Below are 23,931 nucleotides of genomic sequence, written 5' to 3'. Positions count from 1 at the left end.
TGTGTTCGTGCCAACACCTACAAAGCATGCTCAAGCTGTTATCTTAATGCGCCATATGGACAAGGCACTCAGATTGGAGTATATGTCGATCAAGAATGCAAGAGAGCTATGGGTAGCGCTAGAAGAGCGCTTTGGCAATGTCCAAGATTCCCTCCTCCCTGACTTGAAGGTTCAATGGAACAACCTGCGCTTTGCTGATTTCAAGTCTGTTGCTGAATATAATTCAGAAGCTCTTCGCATACAGTCCATGTTGAGGTTTTGTGGACAACCTATCACAGAGCAAGAGCTAATTGAGAAAACTCTATCCAACTTCCCCGTTTCAGCCATTGTGGTATCAAAGCAATACCGTACTGAAGTCAATGCTGGACGGATCATGAGGTTTCATCAGCTTATCAATGTTATATTTGTAGCTCAGAAACATGATAACATACTCGTGAGGAATTATAATTCAAGGTCCTTTGGAACTAAGAGCGTTCATGAGGCGAATTATAATGCACCCAAAGGAGGGCGCAAGGAGCGGTACCCTAAGAATGGGGGACATGAGGGACGTATGGGCCCATATAACCGCCCTAACCAGGAAGGAAATCGCAAGTTTGGTGTGGATACACGTGGTGGTAATGTCACACGTGGGAGAGGGGGTCGTGGTATCCCTAGCCGTAATGGTGGCGCCATGGGTCGTGGTGGTGGCACCAACCCTCCTAGGGAACGCCCACAACGTGCACAACGTGCACCTCAATCAAAAGGAGGCAACCAAAATGATGAGTGTCATCGATGTGGATCAATTGAGCATTGGTTCAAGCAATGCAAGGCAAGCGAGGAACTAGCTTCAAGATACAGGGCATATAGGGACCTGAGGGAGCAATAAGTGTACCTTACAGAAGAATAAGAAGATGGTGGAGATGTCAATCTCACCATAGAGGACTTCAAAGCTGAAGATGAAGTGCACAAGGATGCAGCAGACTTTGATTAGATTAGTCCTTTTATTTTTCCAAGAACTTTTGTAATGACAATTTGCCTTAGTCAATAAATGACAATTGTATTAACTCTTTCTTATGTGGCGGACCCAATAAAATGTGATGTCTAGGAAAGTCAATGAGATTATTGGTACTTAAGAGTGCCTTGCTCCACCAACATCTCTCTCTACTTTCCTGGTCATATTTGATTGGAGTTACCAAACGAATAAAGTGACTACAATGTGTCTTACTTTGATTTTATTTTGGATTAGATTTTGGAAACTTTGATGTAATCATTGGCTATTAATAAAGTGTCAATTCTTTTACTTAATGTCTTGGACAAACCTTAATTCGAACTTTATTATATAAGAGCCAATGGTTTTCATGTGGAAACACATTATGAGAATGGACAGAGTTCATTTGCATCACCTCTAATGACTACGGACATAAACGAGTATTAGAGAAACTTATGTGTCGCACTAGTGGGTTGTATGCAACCACTATTTGAGTTATTGAATCCAACCATGTCATGAGAGACGACTTGTGGGATTCTGACATATATAGGCTTTGACATGATGATCTGTGTATTAAAGACTTTGCACGAACATCCACTTTCAGAACGAAGAAAAGTAAGAACCAAGAATTGGTTAGAGGAGCTGCACATGCGTCTCATGAAGCTATGATTGTGCAAAGACCGACCATACATGGCCGGCGCCGCCTACCCCCTGCGGCAAATACATGGCATTGACGCCATAAACTCATATCTCTACTTCTCAAGTCTATTGTGACATTATGGCTTAACCAAAACCTTCATTGGTTGATTATAAAGCCCATGTTTCGTTCTGTAAAGCCTGTTATTTAAGATTGAGCAAAGGAGATTGAGGAAATAATTCCATTCTTACAAAGAATCTAAGGGAATTCTATGGATTTGATCAACCAACTTGCGGACCGTATAGATGTTTTATGGTGTTGGTTGATACACAAACACGCTGGTCACGTGTTGTGCCATTATCCATTAGTAATGCTGCTTATACTACACTCCTAGCACATAACATATGGCTACGGGCTCACTACCTAGATCATCACATTCAGTCAATTTGACTTGATAATGCTAGAGAGTTTACATCGACAATTTTCAATGACTATTGCATATCATTGGGTATTGATATTAAGTATCATATTCTCATGTACACACCCAATTGGTCTCGCGGAAAAGCCACCATTAAAAGACTACGATGGTAGCCCGGACTTTGGTAATGCGCACCAATATTTTCCGCTTGGGTTATGCAATATTGCATGCAGCTATCCTAATTCGTTTACGACTCATAGCAGCCACGTAACTTTTATTTGTGTTACAACTAGTGACTGGGTTAGAGTCTAATATCTCATATTTATGCATATTTGAGTGTGCGGTTCATGTGCCAATTGCGCTGCCACAGCGCATCAACATGAGTCATTGCAACGATTGCATATATATATATATATATATATATATATATATATTTATTGGACATGAGTCTCCAACTATAAGTCCGCTATGTAGAACCCTTGACAGGCGATCTTTATTTCGCTGGATTTGCGAATTATCACTTTGATAAGACAGTCTTCCCGTCGTTAGGGGGAGATTAGAACGTCAATGTTCAACAGGAACGACATGAATTGTCATGGTCTGTCCCCACTATGTCTCATCTTGATCCCCTAAAAGTGACGAGATCACATATACCTGCTACAAACATGCCTGCAAGGATTGATATCCCCACAAGAGGACATGGTGTCACCCAGAGAAGATGGGTATTGCACCACTACCATGGATGGTGGTATGGTGACGCCACTAAGGTGGCATAATGGTATCATAGGCCATGAGTTCCGCTAGAGAGAGTACGAGACCCATAGGTTCGATGGATTCTCGCCCTAAGAAGAGAGCGAGTTTGGCACAACTTGATCCATTGATCATTGATACTCAAAAGCCGTCTCATGAGAATATTTTGGATTGTGGTTATGTCCAAGAGACATCGTTGGGGAAAGCCTCAATGTTAGAACCAACTCCTGAGAATATAGAGATCTCTACGAACTACACTAGTGTACATGAGGACGTGGAATTATTGAAACCAATGACATCAAACCTTACTCCGTTGAAGAATGCCAACGTAGAGAAAATTGGCTTAAATGGAAAGATGCGGTCTAGGTTGAATTGGATTCACTAACGAAGAGGAAGGATTTCGGGCCTGAGATGCCAACACCTCCTAACATAAAACCTCTTGACATTAATAGGTTTTCGTTAGATAGCGTGATAAGAAAAAGAGATGGTAATCTCGCCTTATGGCGCAAGGTTTCTCACAACGCCCTGGAATCGACTACGAGAAGACATATTCTCTCGTAATGGATGTCATTGCACTCCACTACCTTGTCAGTTTGGTAGTTTCCAAATAACTGAACATGCAGCTTACGAATGTGGTCACTACATATCTCTATGGGGATCTAGATACAGAATATAATGAAGGTTCTTGTGGACTTTATTTACCCAAGTCAAGTACGTGGCTCTATACCACGGAGCGCATTTGCAACGAGGTTGAAATGCTCACTAAAATGACTACTTGATTGAGAAAGAATATGATGAATTATGCCCACGCATTTCCATGACAAGTTTCGGATTTGCAATTGTCGCGGTTTATGTTGATAAACATAATTGGAACCCTTGAGAGTTAAGGGAAACCGCTGAACACCTGAAATCCGAGTTTGAGAGGAAGGACATTGGGAGAACACGATTTTGTCTAGTTTCAGAACTTGTATACCGTATCAAGAGACATTTTTGATAAAGTCAAAGATGCACCATGGTCGTCCGTAGTCTTGGCCCTAAGAGGGATCCGTTTCGTCCCAGGGATGATGACGAAGACGTGTTAATAGCAGTAGTGTTTACTTATGTACAATAGGCGCAATATTGTACTTAGCACAATACAAGACCAGACACCTCAATTATTATGAATTTGTTGGCCAGATATAGCCCCGCGCCAATGCAACTCCATTAGATTGGTATGAAGACAATCTTTCGATATTTGAGAACTACGATTGATATGGGCTTGTTCTATCCTTACAGAGAAAAGAGATGACGGAAGTGTGGGATCGGACACAACAAGGCAAAATCCCACCTTCCGTGCTCCTCATCCCCTCCATCAAAATGACAACAAGCATTTCTAAATATTGAAATGAACCAAATCCGATCAGAGGATAATATAGCGGACTTATTTACTAAGTCGTTACCAAAATCCACCTTCGAGAAACATGTGAAGAGCATCAGATTGAGAAAGTTATCCGAACTCTCATAATTGAAGAAATCAGGGGGAGATATTGACATCAGGGGGAGGCATGATGTCTACATGTTCGATCTCGAAGAGTGAAGGACGTGTTGTGCTCTTTTTGTCCTTCGACCAGGGTAATTTTTGTCCCGCAGGGTTTTTGTTACCTGGCAAGGTTTTTAACGAGGCAACAATCAAAGCGTCATCACCAAGTTTGAGCGGCACAAGGGGGAGTGTTGAAGGATATCGACATAATGTGTGCCTCTACAAACTAGGGTTTAGAGTTGTAATAGGAATGTATTCTAGGTATTCAATTGTAATCGGATTCTATTACCTTTTTGGTACCTTATAACTCCCTATTTAAAGGGCTCCTATTATCAATAATAAACACAATGACATTCTCCTACAACATATCTTTCACTTTCCTTGGAATTTTGATATTTTGAAATAGTGGGGGCCGGATTGTTGGAATTTAGTTAGAATACTTCAAAATATCAGCTATATTTGAAACCTCCATTGGACATTTAATTGCAAATGACAATAGTCATTAACTCTCTTTGATTGTGATTGACACAAAGATTTCATCAGTTTACTCATATATCATTCATTTGTTCAAAGTCTACAATTGTGGTGGTTCTTTATTTGCTTTCTTCCGTTTTGGTTTACTCATCAATGTCAAGATATATATTGTCTTTCTGTTACATAAGTTGCAGATTTTAAATGTCATTCCTATTTTGACGTTTTGATTCTTCCTAATCAATGTCATAATATTCCTTTCGGTTACATAAGTTACATAGCTTAATTGCTATTGTTAAATTATCATCGCGTTGATCATTCCTACCATATATATAATCCCTAGCTTTCCGGATAAAAAAAAAAACACAACAAGAAATTCAATCTCCTTTGTTTCCTTTCTGAGATCAAAGTATTCATGTGTTTCGTTTAATTTATCTATTCCACCAAAAGAAAGTTTCAAGCTGTTCGATACGATCCGAGTATTGTGAGTGTACACATACAAGGTTCGAGGTTGTTGTACCCTGGAGAGTAGGGCGCCACAAACCTGCTACACTGAGACATTGTCTCCGAGGGGCGAAATCTGCTCTTAAGGGCATTGTTTAACGCCTCAACCTTAAACTCTTTCTTAAATAATCATTGGGTGGCGACTTGCAAATCTAAAAGATAAGTGTTGATCTTCTATTTTCAGCTTATTATGGCATTAATGTGATTATATTTATTTACTAATAAAATATTGTATTTGTGAATTTTGTAGGAAACGAAATCTGATGACGAAAATAACATCTATCAACCAAATTTCCAACAATCTTAAGAGTAGATCTCGTTGGTGGATGTTTTCTTGTGAAAAGCTTGGACATAAAGATAAGTCTGGTATTCATTTAGTTGTTGCGAGTATAACTCTTTCTCATTAAACATATTGCCTTTCTACTCCAAAAATTTGAAAAGAATATATTGTGAGTTGTTTTGAGAATGAAGTCAATACTATATCTTGAGATATATCTATGAATGAGTTTGTTCTTCTAGATTTAGAATTATTAGTATGGCAGTTAGCTTCCTGCATAATGTAAAATGTCCGTTGCATTTTAATCATACATTAAGCTTCAATTTTTATTTTATTTTGGCTTATGATTATAAGGTGTGTGCTTAGCATTTCAATTAAGATCTCAATATGACCAGATTGTTATGAATCTATTGCATTCATTCCTTTCCTTGAGGTCTTAATGGTTGTGTCACGCCCCCAAATTTAAGGCCAATATTGTATTGAAATATGGCTCATGAATTTGTGACGTGAGTCGAAATAAATAAAACTACTTCCTTTTGAATAAATTGAAAGAAAGTAAAAGACTATGTAGAGATATATCTGAATAGTACTTTTATTAGGAAACGAAATCATTATTTATACAATACCAAAGTTTAGCAAAACATATTACAGTACTCAAACTCTTGAAATAGCAGTAGGAAAAACTTTCTTTTATTTAGTAGGTTCATCCCATTTTTCCCCATGCATCTACTCGTTACCTGAAAACATGAAGGTGTAGCATCATGAGTAACACAGACCCAGTAAGTACAGCTTACATTCTTATACTAGTGTGTCTTATAAGAAATCAAAACTGAACAACCAAGTAAAAATGTACCGAGAACCATCTATATGTTCACACGATTTCTTAAATATGTATATGTATACACACAATACATACACACACATATATACAAATATATTCATTCGTGTGAATGGTTTGGTAATAAATCACATAGTCACATCTTCTTATCAAACCAACAAATATTGCAGCATTAATATGTGAAATAAACTTTAAGCAATACACGCTTGATTCTCTTTTCACTTAGCACCATAACATGTTGATAATATATATATTGCAGATAGATATTTGATCAAAATAATATAAGTACACTTCTCTTTTTAGTGAATTTTCGGATTAACTGGTAACAAATCATAAATCCACGTGTTAGGGTCCAACGTACTATACCCAAAACACGGGAAAACCAGGTTGACTGGTAACAAATCATAAATCCACATGCTAGGGTCCAACGTACTATACCAAAGCATGGGACAGCCATCAGCATACCAAGGACACTACCAAAGTATGTATACTCAAAGTAAGCAACCTTCCTAAGAGTATAATAGTGCACTATCTGTAGGGACTAGGGCCCAAGGCTAACTTCTCATAACACAACACACTTTTACCAGTAATTCACTTAAGCACGGGGTAGTACTAATCACCCAATTTCACATCTCCAGATATAATTACGTCAATAAAGCATAGTAAGCTTTAAGTAGTAAATAAAACAGCTACATAAATAATAACAAAGCATATAAACAAGCTTACATAAATATAACTGAAATTGTGTGGACAAATTAATATATATATATATATATATATATATATATATACTCAAAACTTGAAAGTAATTTTGCAATAAAATAAAGGTACTGCAAATTAAACTTGAAAGTAAATGTGCGATAAAATAAAGGTACTGCAAATTAAACTTGAAAGTAAATGTGCGATAAAATAAAAGTACTGCAAATTAAACTTGAAAGTAAATGTGCGATAAAATAAAGGTACTGAAAATTAAAAGTAGTAAGAGAATAATAGTTAGTAGTCAAAGAGTCAGTAGTCATTTTTCCACAGTATTGGAAATCTTAGTCCAAAGTGTCCATTCGTCAATCAAAATGATATACCAAGTACCGTCAACTTTCTGTTTTTATAACTTGTTCAATTCATGTCCGAAATAGTCAAGTGAGGACACCAAGTCATAGGATTTTTCATAAGGAATTCAATGGGATAAGTCATGTAGTCCAGATCAGAGTGATATAGTCCATAAATGGTAAAATACCAGAACAGCGCAGAAACCGATTTTCTTAATATTAACCTTTGATGTCTAAGTCTTTACGTACTGTATATTTCACCATTACTTCTCAAAATTTCCAGAATAAAAGTAGAGGTCCTAAGCTTCAAATTGATATAAAGTTTGTAGAAAATGGTTAAGAAATGAGAGAGATATGAATTTTTGAAGTTGTGATAGCTGTAAGAGATTTCTAGCGAGTTTGAAAGTTGAAAACTTTGATTAGCCATAACTTCTTCATTTCTTAACCTTTTTTAGTGATTCAAAAGCCTAAACTGAAGGATTTTTTATAAAGAAACTGAAAATATAAATATTTTTGACAAGATTAACTTTTATCAAACACGAAAATATATGGCTGCAGCAAAACAGATTCTTTTCCATTTTATCATCGGTTATGCACTTTGATAAATCTTAAAGGCAAAAGAATATAGGAATGTATTCATGTACTTACTTAAGAAACTCAGAGATGGAGTGAATGTTTTGGTCTTGGATTCAAGCTTGGACTTCTTTGAGAAAAACAAAGGGAGCTTCTTAAGAGAAAAATGATGAAGGATTAGTGAGGTGAGTTTTCTCTACAACTAAGGCTTCCAAATCAGTTTTGCACTTGATCTTAAGGCTTGTAGGAAATATGATCAGATCATATGTTTATATAGGCTAGAAAAATGCATTAAAAAAATCAATTAACACTTGTAAGTCAAAAGTGGGTTGGAAGTTCACAAAGCACTTACAAGGGCTTGGAAATTTCCTATAAAGCTAGATATGGTTGGAAAAAAAATCAGATTAGCTCTTCTAGATGTATTGGCATTTGAATTGTGTATACATATACATATAGATACACATCTACTCAAACTAATACGAAGATTGATATGCTTTCTTAAGGTTCAAATATGTGTTGGCAATAACTATTACTAAAATGACATGCATCATACAAATAATATAGATGAGAGTTTTGAGCTCAATAACAAATATCGAGTGTACACAAGAAATACGAACTAAGGTATTTTAGTAAGTTTACTAGAACTCTAAAAAAAATTACCTATATAACGTGTAAGTATAGCATGTGGTATCATTGGTCTCTAAACAAAAAAAATGCTTAAAAGATACTTGGATTATTTCTAAGTTGAAGGTATCTTAGAATGTTCTACAGTGATACTAAGTTTCGGGTTATTACAGGTTGTACGTTGAAAAACAAAACAGTTTTGCAGTCTTACATTATTGTTTTACTCCAATAAGATTTTCTTGTAATAATATTTATTTTGCACGGTTACGGTTACAATTACATACATGATTTTATTATAATTTATCATCTTTTAATATATGTTACGATAGTAAAGTGTATATATTTTAATTAGTAATGGATTTTCTTTTGCATTTGAATGTTGATAATGTGCATTTTTTTGTTAGTAATGCATGGAGCATTGACTTGGTTCATAAACTCTTCGCAAGCCTATGAATCGTTGTCAAGTAAGGGAAGTAATTGGACCTTAGTTTATCGTACCTCGGGGATTAGTGGCTAACCCACAATCCTTGGATAGTCAGAACTAAAGTCACTAAGCAAATAAAGGAAAAATAAAACAAATAAAAAGGCTAATCTAAGGCACCAAGCCTTAGCAATGGTCGGTTTTGATTTTCACCAAAGCCTAATCAAAACTAAGAGTCTAGTGATGGATATGCACAAATGAGTGGAATAGTTGAATGTTTGTGAGTTGATTTTAACATAACAAAAAGTAATGAAATATAAAGCAACTAATAAAAATGCAAAGAAATTAATAAAAGCGTAAACAATATAAAAGGGAATGTCGGGTGCTAGGGAGGATTATTCACCAAATCTCATGTGTCGGAAGCTAATCTAATGTAGATGTATATTTCCTATTTTGGCGGTAGTCGTATCCAAGGTGGTTCAAGGCTCAAGGACCGAAATTCCCTTTCATGGTATTCCTACTCCGGTTCAAGGGCCGTAGGAACTCACTTGGCATGAATTAGAGCCGGTTCAAGGGTCACTAATTCACATCAAGAGGCATAGAGATCGAGGAATTAGACTACTAAGCGACCCGCCCGTGCAATCACACAACGGGTGTAAATCACCATGCTTATAACCCCTCAAATACGAAATTGAAGGTTTCTAGCTTAGGAATTAGATGGGGTCAAGCCTCTAACTCCATCCTAGACATGCTCAAAATACACACCCTAGAGTTGACTAGGCTCCTAGACATGCATTTTAACCCAACAAAAATAGACATAAGCATCCATCATATTAAAATTGCATCATTACATTAAAATAAACATCTTTTACACAAAATTTGGGTTAGGGACACAACCCTAACCCCTAACAAGAAAATTACTCACAACCCATAATTATGAACATCAAAAATACAAAATTCAAAGGGAAAAGAGTAGAGAAGTGTAGGAGAAAACAAGGATAGTCACAAATAGCTATGAAACTAGAGTGATTAGCCTTGAATTACAACCCCACAAAATACTCAAATCTTGAATCTTGTAGAGGTTGAGGCATTTGATGAATCCTTGAAGATTTGGGTGAGTAATTATTTAATTCTCTAAAATAAAACTAACAAAAAACTAGAAAATAGAGAATGAGGAGAGGAGAGAGAGCAGCCCCTTCCCGAAGGGGCTGCCTCTGTTTGGTGAGGCTACTGATGAGAGAGAGGAAGAGATGGGGATAATTATGGGTATATGAGGGAATGTGATCATTCCCATCGGTTTGTGGCTGCAAGAGGAAGAGAAAATGACATGTGGCAGCAAGTGATAGGAAGAAAGGAAAAAGAAAAAAAAATAAAGAGAAAAGGGAAGAAATGGTGAAGGAGCAAGTGGGGGGGGGGGGGAGGAAATTGTTGATTCTGATGCTGACGTCATGAGGCCTTTTTTTAATTTTGGTTTTCTTTTCCTTTTCTTCTCTTCTCTTTTCTTCTTTCTTCTTTCATCTCCCTTCTTAATTCATTTCCGCAAATACTATCGGAGGCAATTAAATTCCGCTTCCTTGATGGAGTTGACCATGTTGACCCGCTTTGACTATTTCGTCTTTTTGTCAGAAATTTCATTTTGCTCAATTTTCTACCATTTTTCTCTCGATTTCCGCAATTCCGCTTATTTCCTACACAACAAATAAAATTAGATTAACTACACTATAATTGGCTCAAGTATCAACATATTTATAGTGTTTTGGATACAATTACATGCATAAAAAATGCGTGTAATCAAGCATGTGCTACCACTAATTTTAGTTTAATTTGCATTCACCTCATTATTCAATGTACTGTGTTTGTAACTTAAAAATTAACCGTGTACTTTTCTATATTAATAGCTGTATATAATTTTTGTAACCATTTTACTATTTTCGTACTATTTATTGTGTATCATTGCTCTTAATCTTATGGTTTAGCCTATTTTCTATGCATCAAAATATTCTTTACCATTATAACTTGAAAAGTTATTTCTATGCATTAAAATATTTTTTACCGTTATAACATGGAAAGTTGTTCCTATGTTGTTGCCTTCGGAATACGTCCCTTCACGTATTTTTCTTCAAAAAGAAAGTGTTATCGTGAATAACACAGTGAGAAATTATTTTGTCAATTTTACATTGACGGTTGCCTATAGTAATTTGATGCCTCAGAATATAAATGTCCCCACGGTTAATGCCTTCGAAAAGGAAAAAATAATAATGTTGCCTTAAAGTTTGGTTACAAGTAATAAGAGTTGCCACATTTACATCTTAAATGATGAATCGGACCCTATCCTATGGATTAGATATAACGGTTGCCTCGATACTTTAATGATAATGAATATGGTTGCCTTGAGAATTTGGTTACCAAGAAAATAGTTGCCTGATTTCATATTATCGGTGCTTTCAGATATAATGCGGAGACAACAAGTCTCTAAACATGGTTCCCTAGCCATATTTGCTCAGATGATTAGCTGCATATGCTGCCTTAAGTTTTTGGGCTGCCTTTCGAATTTTCGTTGCCTTTCGGTCAATGTTGCTTAAAAACAAATAAAAATATGCAGTTTTTATTCATTGACACCTCGATATCGTCCCTTTTGCTGATACCTTGAAAAACTATCTCGTTGATTGCTGCCTTCGGCTTACTCTGTGAGAAAATGGACATTCAATGTACCTCCATGATCAAATTTAATTTTGATCAAGAATTAAGAGACATTTGATGGCTACAAATGTGGGGGTGACTAAAGTATCCAAAGTCAAGAAATATGATACATAATGTTGCCTACTAAATTCTCAAGTCCTTGATTGGCGAAGATTCGTTGAGTAAATATATATGGCTTAATATTATCTTGCCTATATTTATGAGCCTAAGGCTAATTCAGACATACTCAAAAATCTGGGGGTCAAGGAAAGACAAGAAAAAATAGGCTCTTATATCTAAGTGAGATTGGATAACTAAAAATCCAATAAAGATCACTTATTGTTGAGATTATTTAATAAGCTGTGTACGTAAGAGTTGATTTTGGCCAATACTCTGACAAAACCACTAGGCTAAAGGCCAAAGCTAGTGGTTAATGAAGGAATGGATGGATTTCAAAACTTTTTAATTAGTGCGGAATTAGTTTAACCATTAAACTACTAACTAAACATAAAATCCATTCCTTTAACCCATGATCTTGGCTTATTGTGATATGTATATAAACATAGCATGCATAGTAAGGAAGAACAAAGAGGGAGTTTATGTTCTACTCACCCTTGGAGCGTGATCTCAATCCGATCCAAGTGAACCACCAAAGTTCCTCTCCTTGATCTCTCCTTGTGTGTGTTTCCTCCACCTTGAAGCACCTTGGATTAAGAACTCCTTCTTGTACTCCTTCTTGTGCTTGTAATCTTCTCTTTGATGTAGTAAGGAAAGCCACAAAAAGATATGGCCTCTAAGGATCTTCACCAAGTGAATCAAGAGATGAAGAAAGATGAAAGAAAAGAAGAAATTATGCAAGTGTTCTTCTTTCCTTTAATTTGGTAATGGACCAAGGGAGAACTCTTTCTCTCTCTCTCTCAAATCTCAAATCTGAAAATAATAGTGTGGAGACACACTTATTATTATGTCCATGCTTTCACTTTTATATAATAGGAAATAACTCCAATTACTAAAAGAAAAATATTGGCTTTCATAAAGCCAATATGTTGGCTGGTCCATACATGTTATTGGGCACTAAAAATGTGTCTTGGGCTTTCATTTAAATCTCATTTAGTGAAGCCCAAGTCCACACCAAAAAACCCGACAATCGTTTAGGCCCAATAGGTTCGGTTTTACCCGAAAATCCTAATTATGTCCAAATAATAAATCTAATTAATTATTTGGTCATAACCAACTCTTGTTTAATCTTCTTCATATACAATCTCAATGATCCACTTATATGGTGTGCGATCTCTTAGGTTCTAATTAACAAGGCAGTGAAGTTTATAGAAACCATTCTATTTTGTTTACGAATCAAAAACTCCATTTTTGATTCTCCCTTGTTATTAGGATTATAAATGTTTATTAATCCTCGGGGACTTCACAAGTCATGAGTGACGTCTTGCAACATATCATGACTACCCTAGTTAATGTAGAATGACAAAGAACCTATTCAATTGGAATTACAATACAATACGGTCCTTCTCTAACACTATGTTCTAAATCACATCATCGGGGTATGGAATTGATATGTCAATCCCCTAATGTGATTTTCATTCTTATGTGATTCTTAGAATGTGATTAGAAACTCCTTTTTAATCTCATTCAATGCTTTGGCCAAAGACTTATTGAATCACATCTTTGAACATACACCTTATTTACTTAAGGATAGAGATTCCTTATTGTACACTCACATGTCTCCATGACCGAATTGATTATACCAATGAATGCATCTATTATATCCATTAAGGGACACAATATTATTGCATCATCAAGAAATAATCAATTCACTCATAAGACAACTATGGTGTCTCAGGTCAAAGGACTAATTTGTATTATTGCAATTTAGAGTTCAAGTTTGACATGTAAGTAAGACTCCATACAAGAACTCTAATGATCGCGTTCAGTGTACTCTTTAAATTAAGAGCACCCACATACTTGTATTAGTGTCTCCACACAAATGACAAGAGACATATCATCCTCCATATTGAGCATACATAGTATGTGCTAGTCTTTCCGGATTATCAATGTCCAAGTGATAATCCTATGACTAGGAACCTTTTAGGATAAGAGTGTGAAAGAGTAAAGGTCTCACACATCTAACTCTTTAGATTACTTTATCTTTAACTCATATTCCATGGACCTTGTTCAATCAAATATCAAATATAAGCAATGAACAATAAACTTGCCCTTTTGATTAATAATAATTACAATAATAATTACATCAAAATGATTGTTTTAGGACACAATTCCTTCAATCTCCCACTTGTACTAAACCCAATCAGCCATGAAACGTACACCCATCTTCTCAAGATGTTGTTCTAGCTTTGCTTGTGATAAAGGCTTAGTGAATGGATCTGATATGTTATCAACAGATGCTACTTTGAGAATGTTAATGTCTCCACGATTAACAATCTCCCTTATGATATGGAAGCGTCTTTCGATGTGTTTGGATTTTTGATGAGACCTTGGTTCCTTGGCTTGAGCAATTGCCCCATTGTTGTCACAATAAAGTGGAATCGGTGACTCAATGGTAGGAACAACATCAAGTTCAGTGATGAACTTTTTTATCCAAACTGCTTCCTTTGCAGCCTCTGATGCTGCAATATATTCTGCCTCAGTAGTGGAATCTGCAGTAACGCTTTGTTTGCAGCTTCTCCAATTTACTGCACCTCCATTCAAGGTGAAGACAAACCCTGATGTGGATTTTCTGTCATTCACATCAGATTGAAAATCTGAGTCTGTGTATGCTTCCACTTGCAACTCTGATTGCAAATCACCACCTCCATAAACGAGGAATAAATCTTTAGTCCTTCTCAAGTACTTAAGGATATTCTTAACAGCATTCCAGTGTTCTAAACCTGGATTGGACTGATATCGACTAGTTATGCTTACGCCATAACTGATATCAGGTCTTGTGCATAGCATCGCATACATGAGGCTCCCTATTGCAGATGCATATGGGATCTTGCTCATCTTTTGCACTTCCTCAATCGTTTGTGGGCACATTTTCTTAGAAAGGTGAATGCCATGTCTGACAGGCAGAAAACCCTTCTTAGATTGTTCCATGTGAAATCTATTCAACACTTTGTCTATGTACAAGGATTGAGATAATCCAATTAATCTCCTTGATCTATCTCTGTAGATTTTTATTCCTAGTACATAGGCAGCTTCTCCAAGATCCTTCATAAGGAAGGTCTTGGACAACCAAACTTTAATTGAAGATAACATTCCTACATCATTCCCAAATAGTAGGATGTCATCTACATAAAGTACAAGGAACACAACAGCACTCCCACTGACCTTCTTGTAAACACAAGGTTCATCCATGTTTTGTGTGAAACCAAAAGATTTGACTGCATCATCAAAACGGATGTTCCAACTCCTTGAAGCTTGCTTGAGTCCATAGATGGACCTATGAAGCTTACACACTTTATGAATGTCATCTTTAGACGTAAAGCCTTCAGGTTGATCCATATAAAGGTCTTCCTCAAGGTTGCCATTCAGAAAGGCAGTCTTTACGTCCATTTGCCATATCTCATAATCATAGTGAGCAGCTATAGCAAATAATATCCGAATAGATTTAACCATGGCAACAGGAGAGAACGTATCTTCATAGTCAATGCCCTCTCTTTGCTTATAGCCCTTTGCCACCAACCTTGCTTTGTAGGTTTCTATTTTACCATCTGAACCTATCTTTTTCTTGAAGACCCATTTGTTTCCAATTGGTCTAATACCAAGTGGAGGGTCAACGAGAGTCCAGACTTGATTGGTATACATAGAGTCAATCTCGGATTCCATGGCTTCTTGCCATTGCTTTGAGTCAACATTTGACATTGCTTCATTATAACTAGAAGGATCATACAGGTTTTCATTGTCACCAAGGAGATTTAACTCCCCAAGGCTTTCATGACACAAACCATACCTCTTGGGAGGTATCCGGATCCTACTAGAAATTCTTGGAGTTTGTGTTATAGTTGGTTCAGGAAGTTGTTCAATGGGAAATGGAGTGTTAGTTTGTGGCTTGTTGGACACTTCCTTGAGTTCTACCATTTGCTCAACATTTCCATCAAGGACGTAGTCCCTTTCAAGGAAAGTGGCATTCCTGCTAACAAACACCTTTTGTTCTTCAGGTTGATAGAAATAATATCCTAAACTATCTTTAGGATATCCCACAAATAAACACTTGCTTGATCTAGCTTCAAGCTTGCCTGCTTCTAGTCTTTTGACATAAGCTGGACAACCCCAAATCTTAATATGATTGAGACTTGGTTTCTTCCCATGCCACATCTCATATGGTGTAAGAGGGACGGACTTGGAAGGCACTTTATTCAACAAATAAATTGCTGTTTGAAGTGCATATCCCCAAAAGGATATAGGTAAATCAGTATAGCTCATCATGGAACGAACCATGTCTAACAAAGTTCGATTTCTCCTTTCAGAGACACCATTGAGTTGTGGTGTTCCAGGAGGAGCTAATGAAGAAACAATGCCTTCTTGTTTGAGATAATCAATAAACTCATTGCTTAAGTATTCTCCTCCTCGATCAGATCTTAGAGCCTTAATACTTCTGTCGGTTTGTTTCTCAACTTCATTCTTAAATTCTTTGAACTTTTCAAAGGCTTCAGATTTGTTCTTCATAAGGTATAAATAACCAAACCGAGAATAATCATCGGTAAAGGTTATGAAGTATGAGAACCCACCTCTACTAATAGTGGACATGGGACCACATACATCGGTATGTATTAGGCCTAGGAGTTCTTTAACTCTTGTTCTTTGTCCACCATAATGTGACTTGGTCATTTTTCCTTTTAGACAAGACTCACAAGTAGGCATAGGATCAGATCCTAATGACTCTAAGTATCCATTTTTGGATAATTTGTGAATTCTATCTTGGCTAATATGACCAAGTTTAAGGTGCCACATCTTAATGGGGTTAACCGTTTCTCGAGATCTCTTAGATCCCAAAGCATTTTCCTTCATACAGTTAATACTACCATCTAAAGCTAGATGAAAGAGACCATCAATAATATTAGCATGACATATCATGCGTTCATTAATAGATACAAAACCACTTAGTTTATCAAAAACTACTCTATAACCATCCTTCAAAAGCATGGAGATGGAGATAAGGTTCTTTATACATATAGGAAGATAAAGACAATTATTTAACTCCAATGTATCTCCTGATGGTAACTTCAAAATATAAGTCCCTACGGCTTTGGCGTCAACTCTTGTGCCATTTCCTACACGTAGGGTGATTTCTCCAGCTTTAAGCTTCCTTGCTCCCACTAGGTCCTGCAACGAAGTGCAAACATGGTGGGATGCACCTGAATCAATTATCCAAGTGGAAGTATTATTAACTGTAAATATTGATTCAATCACATTGATCATACCTTCCGTTGAAGACTTGTTCTTCAAGGATGCAAGATAAGCTTTGCAATTCCTCTTCCAGTGCCCATCTTTGTTGCAAAAGAAACAAATACCTTTTGGTTCCTTTTGTTCCTTCTTCTTCTTCTTTTGGACTACTCCCTTAGGCTTTATCACTTGTTTCTTCTTCCCTTTGCCTTTACATTTGGACTTACTGGATGAAGAAGAAGCGATAATAGCCGCACTCCCACTCTCTTTCTTAATTTGCTTCTCAGCTGTTACCAGCATATTGAGAAGATCAGAAAGAGTATGATCCATTTGTTGCATATTATAGTTCATTATGAACTGAGAAAATGAATCATCTAGGGAGGAAAGAAGAAGATCTTGAGCTAGCTCCGCATCAAGTGCAAATCCAAGGTCTTGAATTTGCTCAATAAGGCCTATCATTTTTAGACCATGTTGATGAACAGGTGCACCCCTCACATGCTTTGTCTTAACAAGCTCATTGACTACTGTGAAGCGCACGTTTCTATTTCTCTCACCAAACAATTCAGTGAGATGAAGTAATATAGAACTGGCGCTATCCATATTCTCATGTTGCTTCTGAAGTTGTGAGTTCATGGATGCAAGCATAACACATTTAGCTTGCGTGTCATCATCCTTATGCTTTTGATAAGCAACACGTTGCTCATCGGTTGCATCTTGAGCCAAAAGAGTGTGAGGGGGTGCATTTTGTAAGACATAAGCGATCTTATCGAATGTCAATACAATTTTCAAATTGCGGAGCCAGTCATTGAAGTTTGGGCCCTCAAGACGATTTTCATTGAGAATTTTGGTGATAGGGTGTCCTGACATATTGCAATCTACATAACATAAAAATAAAATAAATAAGATTTATTTTAAAACCAAGTGACTCGGGTCTTAAGAATCAAATGGCACCCTCTCACTATTTTATCAAATTCCAAATCCCTCAAGGAATTCGAGAGTATAAATTAAAACTCTTAGTGAGTATGGAAGACTCATATTCATTAAGCCAACCGCATCATAATAGAACTATAAGTCAACTTAATTTCCATGAGAGGATACTCTTATCCAATCACATCAAATGTGAATATCCATAACTTTGGCCTCTAAAGTAATTAAGTCTCACCATAATAGGATATTGATAAATTACTCTAGTTAAGCTATACCCAACATCTCATGTAAGTATAGAGATCAAAAATTAAATCTCATCATAATAGAATATTGACCAAGATTTGTCCCTACCTTACAACATCAAATGTTGAATAACCTCTCTTTAATGCTCCTAGCAAGAAATACCTCCGTTCGGAATGATATTCACATGCAAGAACATTTACTAGGAGATTACAATGTTGGAAGGCCACAAAGAAGCATTCATAATGACTTCTTCGTTTTTCAACTTAATATCACTTTGAGGGAATTTTAAGGTCTCATCTTTAATAATCTTATTAATAACAATCACATTGCATTTGCTTTGATCCTATTGCAATCACACATTCATTATACTTGATCTATAATAAAATACTCCCACTAATTGTTTTCAGAAAAACAATTTGATTTCATCAAAAACATTTTTCGATCAAATGGAATCATGGGAAATATAAAATTACTTGATCAAGTGCAATGGACATGCAATTATAATAGGTCACATAGGATGATTATGGACTTGTTGTTTGATCCAACATGAGCCAATATGTTGGATCAAGGTCATGTTTGGGTGGTTGATTTTAATTACGCGTAACGATTACGAAAATTAAATAACTAAGCTAAGCTATTACACTTTGCACTTGAACTTCTTTCAAGGCTAGATGACTTCAAACTTCTTCTTTGGATCATCCTCATGTGCATCCATCTTCGATTACAAGAGTGGATTAGGGGCATACAAGCTCCCATTTAAATTTAATCAAACTTGAATAAATTAAATAAGCTACTTAGTTACACAACCAAATGAATTAACTACTTTAATTACATAACCCAAATGAATTAACTACTTTAATTACATAACCACATTCATTCAAAATGAATAGTCGGCCAATCACATGCTCAATTATATTTGGCCATAGTCCATAATCATCCTTTAATTAACCAAGATTAATAAGGTTAATTAAACAAGCATAATTAACTCAATCAAAATAAGTTAACCACTAAATTACTTTAATTTAATGCAAGTAAATTAGTTGAGTGATTTAGGGGATGATGATGTCTTACATCATGCATCACTAACTTTTGGTGAGTAATTTAGGGGATGATGTCTCACATCACTTTTGATGAGTGATTTAGGGGATGATGTTTTACATCATGCATCACCAACTTTTGGTGAGTGATTTAGGGGATGATGTTTTACATCATGATTCACCAACTTTTGGTGAGTAATTTAGGGAGACATGTCTCTTATCTTATTCCAACTTTTGGTGGGTAATTTAGAGAAACTAATAGTAAAGATGACTAACTCTACCAACCTTTTGGTGAGGGAATCATGGAAATGATTTTATGTCATCACTAACTATTGGATAAATTTCAATTCATGAATTTATGGATCAAAAGTGAAAGCAAACACCATGAAAAATTAGCTAGTTCATAACTAGTTTAGACATGTTCCAAAGCTGGAAATAAAATTCCAGTTTTGTGTTCTTCCATTGAACATTTGTTTACTTCATCTTTGAAGCCAAAAATCATGCATACCCTAAGGCATATATAATCTAATATGTTTCTAAGATTAACACCTTAATTAAGAAACATATAGAATCCCTTAATACATATCTCATATGCATCAAAGTTTCATAAAACTTAAACCACTTCTTACATGTAATTTCCAGAAAACTTTTTCTAGCTATCATAAAATCTACCTTACATCACATGCTTCATAACTTTTATGATAAAGCAAATTTTATGATCTAAATTACATATTACTCTAAGCTTAAGAAAATCACATCAACCAACATACTTAGCCATGTTTATAACATATCAAAATTAAGCCAATGGCTCTGATACCAATTGAAGGAATGGATGGATTTCAAAACTTTTTAATTAGTGCGGAATTAGTTTAACCATTAAACTACTAACTAAACATAAAATCCATTCCTTTAACCCATGATCTTGGCTTATTGTGATATGTATATAAACATAGCATGCATAGTAAGGAAGAACAAAGAGGGAGTTTATGTTCTACTCACCCTTGGAGCGTGATCTCAATCCGATCCAAGTGAACCACCAAAGTTCCTCTCCTTGATCTCTCCTTGTGTGTGTTTCCTCCACCTTGAAGCACCTTGGATTAAGAACTCCTTCTTGTACTCCTTCTTGTGCTTGTAATCTTCTCTTTGATGTAGTAAGGAAAGCCACAAAAAGATATGGCCTCTAAGGATCTTCACCAAGTGAATCAAGAGATGAAGAAAGATGAAAGAAAAGAAGAAATTATGCAAGTGTTCTTCTTTCCTTTAATTTGGTAATGGACCAAGGGAGAACTCTTTCTCTCTCTCTCTCAAATCTCAAATCTGAAAATAATAGTGTGGAGACACACTTATTATTATGTCCATGCTTTCACTTTTATATAATAGGAAATAACTCCAATTACTAAAAGAAAAATATTGGCTTTCATAAAGCCAATATGTTGGCTGGTCCATACATGTTATTGGGCACTAAAAATGTGTCTTGGGCTTTCATTTAAATCTCATTTAGTGAAGCCCAAGTCCACACCAAAAAACCCGACAATCGTTTAGGCCCAATAGGTTCGGTTTTACCCGAAAATCCTAATTATGTCCAAATAATAAATCTAATTAATTATTTGGTCATAACCAACTCTTGTTTAATCTTCTTCATATACAATCTCAATGATCCACTTATATGGTGTGCGATCTCTTAGGTTCTAATTAACAAGGCAGTGAAGTTTATAGAAACCATTCTATTTTGTTTACGAATCAAAAACTCCATTTTTGATTCTCCCTTGTTATTAGGATTATAAATGTTTATTAATCCTCGGGGACTTCACAAGTCATGAGTGACGTCTTGCAACATATCATGACTACCCTAGTTAATGTAGAATGACAAAGAACCTATTCAATTGGAATTACAATACAATACGGTCCTTCTCTAACACTATGTTCTAAATCACATCATCGGGGTATGGAATTGATATGTCAATCCCCTAATGTGATTTTCATTCTTATGTGATTCTTAGAATGTGATTAGAAACTCCTTTTTAATCTCATTCAATGCTTTGGCCAAAGACTTATTGAATCACATCTTTGAACATACACCTTATTTACTTAAGGATAGAGATTCCTTATTGTACACTCACATGTCTCCATGACCGAATTGATTATACCAATGAATGCATCTATTATATCCATTAAGGGACACAATATTATTGCATCATCAAGAAATAATCAATTCACTCATAAGACAACTATGGTGTCTCAGGTCAAAGGACTAATTTGTATTATTGCAATTTAGAGTTCAAGTTTGACATGTAAGTAAGACTCCATACAAGAACTCTAATGATCGCGTTCAGTGTACTCTTTAAATTAAGAGCACCCACATACTTGTATTAGTGTCTCCACACAAATGACAAGAGACATATCATCCTCCATATTGAGCATACATAGTATGTGCTAGTCTTTCCGGATTATCAATGTCCAAGTGATAATCCTATGACTAGGAACCTTTTAGGATAAGAGTGTGAAAGAGTAAAGGTCTCACACATCTAACTCTTTAGATTACTTTATCTTTAACTCATATTCCATGGACCTTGTTCAATCAAATATCAAATATAAGCAATGAACAATAAACTTGCCCTTTTGATTAATAATAATTACAATAATAATTACATCAAAATGATTGTTTTAGGACACAATTCCTTCAGTTAATACATCGAGGGGGATAGGGCTTATGCCTATAGACAAAGATCAAGAGTGATGGTAACACAACCTATGTGATTGGAGATCCCATGAAGTAGGTTCATATGGGTAAGAACAAGTCATTTGTTGGTCAGTATTGCACTATCAAATAAAACTATTGATGGTCCCTCCCTATGGTGTAAATAAATAGTGATTGAACTGTAATGTGTAAGGTTGAACAAATGTTCTTAATGAGTTTTATAGCCCAAAAATTTGGGTGGTGTGTTTGTTTGCAGTACACACTTGATGGATTCACCTATATGGATGTGAAAGTGGGGCCGCTTCCTATGAGAGCAAGGCATACTCTCTAGAGCATTCATGAATATCCAGGTAGGGCGCATGGCCTATTCGCGCCACCCCGCTTCGAATAGCTTGATCCAAGAGTTAATGTGGATGGTTAGTTGTCTGATTCACAATTAGAAATTTTGGTTCATAGAAAATTTTATTTTCACTAAGGTTTCGTGGGTCACGACTAATTTGTCCTATGGCTGGTTCATAGTCCAAAAGACACCAGTTTTAATGCATTGATTCTCACTTTCTTTTGGTATTCCTTATCTTTCACTTTCCTTGGAATTTTGGTATTTTGAAATAGTGGGGGATTGTTGGAATTTAGTTAGAATATTTCAAAATACCAGCTATATTTGATACCTCCATTGGACATTTAATTGCAAATGACAATAGTCATTAACTCTCTTTGATTGTGATTGACACAAAGATTTCATCAGTTTACTCATATATCATTCATTTGTTCAAAGTCTGCAATTGTGGTGGTTCTTTATTTGCTTTCTTCCGTTTTGGTTTACTCATCAATGTCAAGATATATATTGTCTTTCCGTTACATAAGTTACAGATTTTAAATGTCATTCCTATTTTGACGTTTTGATTCTTCCTAATTAATGTCATAATATTCCTTTCGGTTATATAAGTTACATAGCTTAATTGCTATTGTTTAATTATCATCGCGTTGATCATTCCTGCCATATATATAATCCCTAGCTTTCCAGATAAAAAAAAACACAACAAGAAATTCAATCTCCTTTGTTTCCTTTCCGAGCTCAAAGTATTCATGTGTTTACTTTAATTTATCTATTCCACCAAAAGAAATTTTCAAGCTGTTCGATACGATCCGAGTATTGTGAGTGTACACACACAAGGATCGAGGTTGTTGTACCCTGGAGGGTAGGGTGCCACAAACCTGCTACACCGAGACATTGTCTCTGAGGGGCGAAATCTACTCTTAAGGGCAGTGTTTAACGCCTCAACCTTAAACTCTTTCTGAAATAATCATTGGGTGGCGACTTGTAAATCTAAAAGATAAGTGTTGATCTTCTATTTTCAGCTTATTATGGCATTAATGTGATTATATTTATTTACTAATAAAATATTGTATTTGTGAATTTTGTAAGAAACGAAATCTGATGACGAAAATAACATCCATCGACCAAATTTCCAACATCAATTGTACTTCATCTTTGATAGCGACACGGCTGCTTAAATTACTTGAGAATTAATACTCTTTTTGCATAAGACAACCATATTTTAGCAGTTGCAATCAGAGACAGGCTTGAAATGAACTGTCATGCTTCGATCGCAAACTTTAGGTTTGACCACATAGGCAATTGCAAGATCTACCCTTCAGCTAGCTAGCTAGCAAGTAGCATTAAACACAGAAACAAGACAAAGCTACCGTACAATAATTATTCGGAAATTAAAACTAAGCTAGGACACAGCACTTTGTCAAAATTTATCGCTCTGATGTAGAACGGATGGCAATTAGGATTGAAGAGCAACTTAATTGTGAATTATTCATAAACTAAACTAATTAAGAGCACTTTGCCGGAGTCTGACCAAAAATTTTGTCTTAACTAATGAAATGTCTCTTTCA

At 35.8% G+C, this 23,931-nt stretch overlaps 1 long non-coding RNA gene across 1 annotated transcript; it reads right to left on the bottom strand.

Moving 5' to 3' along the window:
- Positions 1 to 6,119: 6,119 nt before the first annotated feature.
- LOC121050931 lies at positions 6,120 to 8,229 on the bottom strand. The gene is made up of 2 exons (XR_005804416.1): positions 8,076 to 8,229; positions 6,120 to 6,280 (listed from the first exon to the last, which is right to left on the bottom strand). It is a non-coding gene; the product is annotated as an uncharacterized LOC121050931 (long non-coding RNA).
- Between the last annotated feature and the right edge of the window lie 15,702 nt (positions 8,230 to 23,931).

This window comes from Rosa chinensis, chromosome 1, assembly GCF_002994745.2.
Source record: "Rosa chinensis cultivar Old Blush chromosome 1, RchiOBHm-V2, whole genome shotgun sequence".
Taxonomy (NCBI): domain Eukaryota; kingdom Viridiplantae; phylum Streptophyta; class Magnoliopsida; order Rosales; family Rosaceae; genus Rosa; species Rosa chinensis.
The sequence above is the reverse complement of the archived record's forward strand: the minus strand, read 5'-3'. Positions and strand labels throughout refer to the sequence as shown.